Below are 6,000 nucleotides of genomic sequence, written 5' to 3' on the forward strand. Positions count from 1 at the left end.
AATTTATGTAACAGCCATCATACTATTATTTGTATCATTTTGTGCCTTTTCCAACTCACCATGCTCTTCACAGTGGAGTCTTGTTTGTCCATTTGGTTTGCTCATTTTGACTTCTGTTTATTATTTTATCATGTGACTAAGCCATACTTTATTTATCAGTTCCTCTACTGATGGGCATTTAGGTTTCAATGTTTCACTACTGTAAGGAGGGCTGCAACAAACACCCTTGTATTTTTCTCAGAACCCATCTTTAGAGTATATATTTAGAAGCAGAAAGCTGGGATGGTAGGGCAGGTACACTTTCAACTTCACTTGTACTGCCAGACTGCTCTCTGCAGCAGCTGAACCAATTTATCCTCTCACCACCAGCATTTATTTGTACAAGCTGTCCTGTGTGACCATCTCCTTGCCAACATTTGCTCTTGTTAGACTTATTTTTGCCAATCTGATGGGTGTGAACTGGTATCTCATTTGAAGCTGCATTCCCTGCCTATGAGGTCGAGCGTCTTACTGTGCTCATTGGCCGTCTGGGTTTCCTCTAGGCAAATCACTTATGTCCATATCCTTTGCTAGCCTATTGTAGCTTTTGGTGCAAGTTACAGCAGAAAGCCCAGCTAGAAGGGCTTTAGGCAAAAAGGAAATTTTATTATCTAATATAACAAGAAGTCCTAGGGTTGGTTAATTCAGAGGCTCAACTGTAACATCAAAGACCAGGTTCTTTTTGCTTTTCTGCAATACCCTCCTTGTTGTGTTGGCTTGTCTTAGACTGGTCCCCTCATGTTCCCAAGATGGTTGCCTCATTTCCAGTTGTCTCATGTAGACAGCAATGTCCAAGGCAGAAGAAAGTGGATTCTCTCTTGTTAGAGTGTCTTTTCCATGGGCCTCACAGGAGATCTGTCTTCCCATCTTGGTGACCAGAGTTGCATATATGTCCACGCCTAAACCAGTCACTGACCAGAGGAACAGAATCATTGCACTATATTTAGACCAATCACAGTTCACCTGATGAGGCTGGGGAAGGCCCAGCTTCCCCCAAAGCCCGAACCCCCAAATAAGATGGAGGTTCTATTATGGCAGAAGAAAGCAAAGGATGCTATTTGGAGTGGCACTCAAAAGGTCTGTCCTTTCCTTATTGATTTCTAGAAGGTCTTTCTATATTCTGAATATTAACCCTTTATCTGTTGTATGTGTTGCCAGCATTGACACCCACACTGTTGCTTGTCTTTTAACTTTGTTTGTAATGTCATTTTCATAGCAGAGGGCTTTTTTTGACGGTAATGTGATAAAATCGGTCCATCTTTTGCAAGTGTGTCTCTTGTCTAAGACATGCTCTTCTACCCTTAGGTCTCCTGCGTTTCCTCCCAATTATTTTAAAGTTTTGTTTTTCACTTTTAGCTCTTTCATCCATCTGGAATTCATATTTATGGATGACATGAAGATTTTTCATAGGAAAAGCCAATTGTCACAACACTTTTTAGTGAGTAGTCTTTTCTCTCTCACTGAGTTGCAGTGCCACCACCATCATAAATCAAATTCCCACATATGCTTGGATCTGTTTCTGGGCACTCTATTCTATTGATCCCTTTGTCTAGTCCAGCACCAATACCACATTGTTTTAATTACTATCGCTTTCAAAAAAGTCTTGGCATCTGTTAGGGGCAGGTCCTTCCCCTTATTCATTTTCAGAATTGTCTAGCCTTTTCTTGGGCCTTTGCTCTTCCCTTTACAATCAGTTTGTCTAGCTCTGTGAAAAATCCTGTTGGGATATTTATTGGACATGCATTGGATCAACAGATTGATGTGGACAGAATCATCTTCATGATATCCAGGCTTCGCACTGCTAAACTGAATACTTCTCTACATCTCTCCATTCATTCCTTTTATAGCCTGTAATGTTTTCCTTCATAAAATATCTTGAAATGTCTTTTATAAGTTTTCTCTGGATTTTGTAAATTTTAATTTTTTTGTGAATGATTGCTTTTTAAAAAGATTTGATGATTTCTAATAAATTATTTCTAGTGTATAGCAACACTGTCGAATTTTGTATTTTATTTGTATTTGGATGTTGATCCTTGTCCAGCAACCTTGCTGAGCTCGCTTAATAACTCTAACAATATGCTTGTAGAATCGCCTGGGTTTTCTTTTTTCTTTTTTTTAATATATAATTTAAAGAGGTTTATTCTGAGCCAAATTTGAGGACCATGGCCCGGAGCCACACCCGAGAGGCCTTGAGCTAGTGGTCTCAGGGTTTTCTGTATAAGGAATCATACCATCTACAAACGATGTCAGCGATTTTTGTCTCTTTTACTTTCCTAATCCTTCTATCGGTGAATGGTGGCTTCGAAATCTGACCTCTAAATCCTGCTCTCAGGCCATGCCAGTGGGCTGGCCCTGGGCAGCTATTACCCTGCACTGTTAGTTATAAATAAATAAAAGACCCCTTACTTTCTCCAGAGCTTTACAGTTTACAAAGCACTTCCACTTCCATTATCTCATTGATCCTTCTTACGCCCACTTTACATAGAGGGAGTGTCTGGGTAGAAATGGCTCTGGGCTCCGTGTCCAGAGACCCAGCTGTGCAGAGCACTGTTTTGTGGCGTCTAGGACAGTCCCCTTCCCCTCCCCCCGTTCTGTTTCTCTAGTAAGCCAAAAAGCTTGGCAGGGAATGGTCTCTGGCATTCTGGAACTCATGTTTGCTGGCTTTGGTCGGTTGGAGGTTCAAGGAACCACTTGAGGGCTGGAAGTCACCAATAAAAAAGGTGGGTAGCTGCGTGCGGTGGCTCACACCGGTAGTCCTGGCAACTGGGGAGGCTGACGTGGGAGGAGGCTCCAGCGCAGGAGTTCAAGACCAGCCTCGGCAATATCGCGAGATCACCGTCTCTGAAAAAAGGGGGGTATGTTCTGGAGATACACTTAGGTGTTCAAGCTCGTACCCCAAGGTGTCTGGGGCGGGGCGTTCAGGGGGATATGGAAATGTCCCTGGAAGTCAGAGGGTTGATATAGATGATAGGGTGTGTGGAGGTGGAGTGGAGGGCGAAGAGTTCATTATGTCTAGCCCCCTGACTCCATGGGGGTTCTCCTCCTTCCGTAGGGAAGAACATCCTTTGGATCGGAAAGGGAAGGACGAGACGCAGCCCGTGGCCTTGGGTCCCCTACTGCGGCACTCAACATGTAATGATGACGCTCGTCCCCAGCCCGGGGCGGGGCGCTCCGCCGCCATCCCGCCCCCACCCCAACATTGCGCAGGCGCAGGGCCGGGCTGCGGCCGGCGAACGCGCCCTCTCGTGGCGGACTGACCGAGTCGCACCCTTTGTTGTCGCGGTGGGGGCGGGGAAGAGGATGGGGGAGAAAGATGTGGGTGGAGTCTGGGAGGCAGATGCGGAATCAGATCACAACGACGACAGTCCCTTTCCTTTGTCCCTCACGACAACGTATGGATGCAGATAAAGAGCATATGGCCCTCAGACATCCAGAGACTTAGGGAGACAGGTTCTTAGAGACTGAAGTGGAATGAGACAGAATTGACAGAATTCACTCATTCATTCATTCATTCAGCAAATATTCACCGGGATGGGGAGAGACAGGGACAAAGTGCCAGAGGGCTTACGTTTAGGCACTGATGGGCAGAGATGGCAAAGAAGCGAGGACAGAGAACCAGCTCGCTCAGGGCAGGCTGGGTGGCAGGATAAAGCTCCGGCTGAGACAAGGCCAGGAGAGGCGGGGAGACCTGACCCCCAGTTCCCCCAGACAGACGCTCCAACTGGGACAATTTGAGCACCACGAGGTACACTTGTTGCAAGAGATTGAAGCAATCGAATATATTTCAGCCACAAATTCATAATTATACTACTAGTGGGGAAAAAACCTGAATTGGTTACAGTCTGGAGGATGCCAGGGAATCAACTTATTCTGAAACTGATAAATATAGAACAAGAATCAAGCACTTATCTCATCTTTCCTATATGAACTATACCACTTGGTAACCAAATAGTGAGGAGCAGTTTCTCTGTCTAGAATTATTCTAGCTAATAAAGGAAGGAATGATTGAATTTTGAATATCACCATTTTGGAGGAAAAAAAAAAAGCTAAGACTCCAGAAATACAAGAACACCACCACCACCTATGAAGTGGTCTTGCCGAAGAAAGTTGAACCTAAACCTGATCAGGCTTCTAGATCCAATTACTATTTACAGGCGATAATAAGGTACAGGAAATACCGAGGTCAGAGGAACCTGTTAAAGAACATCCTAGACATGCAATCAGCAAAATCCTGACTGTGGAAAATTACAGAAGAAATGATCTGGTTCCTTCAAAGCGAGAGAGAGGGAGAGAAGTGAGAGAGATGGATGGGGAAACCTATAGGTTTGAAGAGATTTAAAAGAGACCCATCAATTAGCTGCAATGTGTATACCTTATTTGGATCCTTATTTAAACAAATACATTGTTAAAAAAATGACATTTATGAGAAATTGGAAACTTGAACAATGGAACTTCGATATTAAGGAGTTATTGATGATGTTCATATGTGATTATGTTAAAGAGAGTCATTATTTTTTAAAGATACACACTGAAATATTGACAGATAAAATTGAATGGGAGGGAAAATTGGTGGGGGGGTATAGATGAAACTGGATTGGCCTTGAGTTGATAACTGTTGAATCTGGGTGATGGATACATGGGGACTCATTATATTATTCCGTATACTTTTTTTTTTTTTTGACACACAGTCTCGCTTTGTTGCCCAGGCTACAGTGCTGTGGTGTCAGCCTAGCTCACAGCAACCTCAAACTCCTGGTTCAAGCGATCCTCCTGCTTCAGCCTCCTGAGGCACTGGGACTACAGGCATGTGCCACCATGCCCACCCGGCTAATTCTTTTTTTTTTTTTTTTTTTTCAGTTACTCTGCTAATTCTTTTTTTCTTCTATTTTTAGTGGAGACAGGGTCTTGCTCTTGTTCAGGCTGGTCTCGAACTCCTGACCTCAAGTGATCCTCCTGCCTCAGCCTCCCAGAGTGGTAGGATTACAGGCATGAGCCACTGCACCCGGCCTATTCGTAGTATACTTCTAGAGATGTTTAAAGACCTCGTGACACCCCCCCCTAGGTCCCAAGACATAGAAGATGCTGTGTGTTACAGCAGCAGGTTGCAGTAAAGACAGCTTGGAGTTGGGGAGGCCCTCCTGTGGGCTAGGGGTCTAAAGAAGGCTTTTTGGGGACTTCCAGCTGGCTCCTGGGATGATCCCTGGCTCTCCTGAATTGGAGGGTATCAGAGGAGGAGGTGGCTGCAGCTTTTCCATTAAGGAAGGCTGGCCTCCATGCGCCTGGTGACTCCAGGTACAGGCATTGTTACCTTAAGACAGCTGAGGGTGTGAGTGGGTGGCTCCAAAAATAGCAGGGGAGGCAGAAAGGGGAAGGGAGGGGAATCACATGGAGAAGCTCAGGGGTGAGGCCTGGGTAGCTGCCTGGGCTCTGGCCACTCTGCCTGCTCCCCTGAGCCCTCTGACGCCCCCCCTGCCTCTGGACCCTTTCTTCCTCCCTCCCTCTGTCTCTGAGAGGGCAGAGACAAGCCAAGGTGATTCTGGGACAAATACCACCTTGTCTGAGAGCCTGAGTAGACGCTGACTCTAGAATTTGGTGGCTCTCCTGGGATGGATGGGACAGTCAGGTGGGGAGAGAGCGAAGAAAGGACAAGGACTAAGTAACCTTGCCACCAGTTACCCCAGTCTCTGTGGGTACCACCAGACCACTCTACGGTGCTGTGTGGCTGGGTCTCACACAGGGGCTCGGGGGTCACCCAGGGGCCGGGTCTCACCCAGGGGCCGGGGGTCACCCAGCTTGGCCTAGGAGAAGGAGGGCGGGCAGAAGGGCTTCAGAGAGAAGACGGATGTGTGTGCAGGGGCTTTAAGGGTGACTGGAAGTTTGCTGCTTGGATGAAGGTGGGAGGGGAAGTCCAGGCAGAGGCTGGAGACTGGCCCTTGCCCTCAGGCCAGACACAGGGCAGGT

The sequence above is a fragment of the Propithecus coquereli genome, unplaced genomic scaffold (genome assembly GCF_000956105.1).
Source record: "Propithecus coquereli isolate 6110/MARCELLA unplaced genomic scaffold, Pcoq_1.0 Scaffold119, whole genome shotgun sequence".
Classification (NCBI taxonomy): domain Eukaryota; kingdom Metazoa; phylum Chordata; class Mammalia; order Primates; family Indriidae; genus Propithecus; species Propithecus coquereli.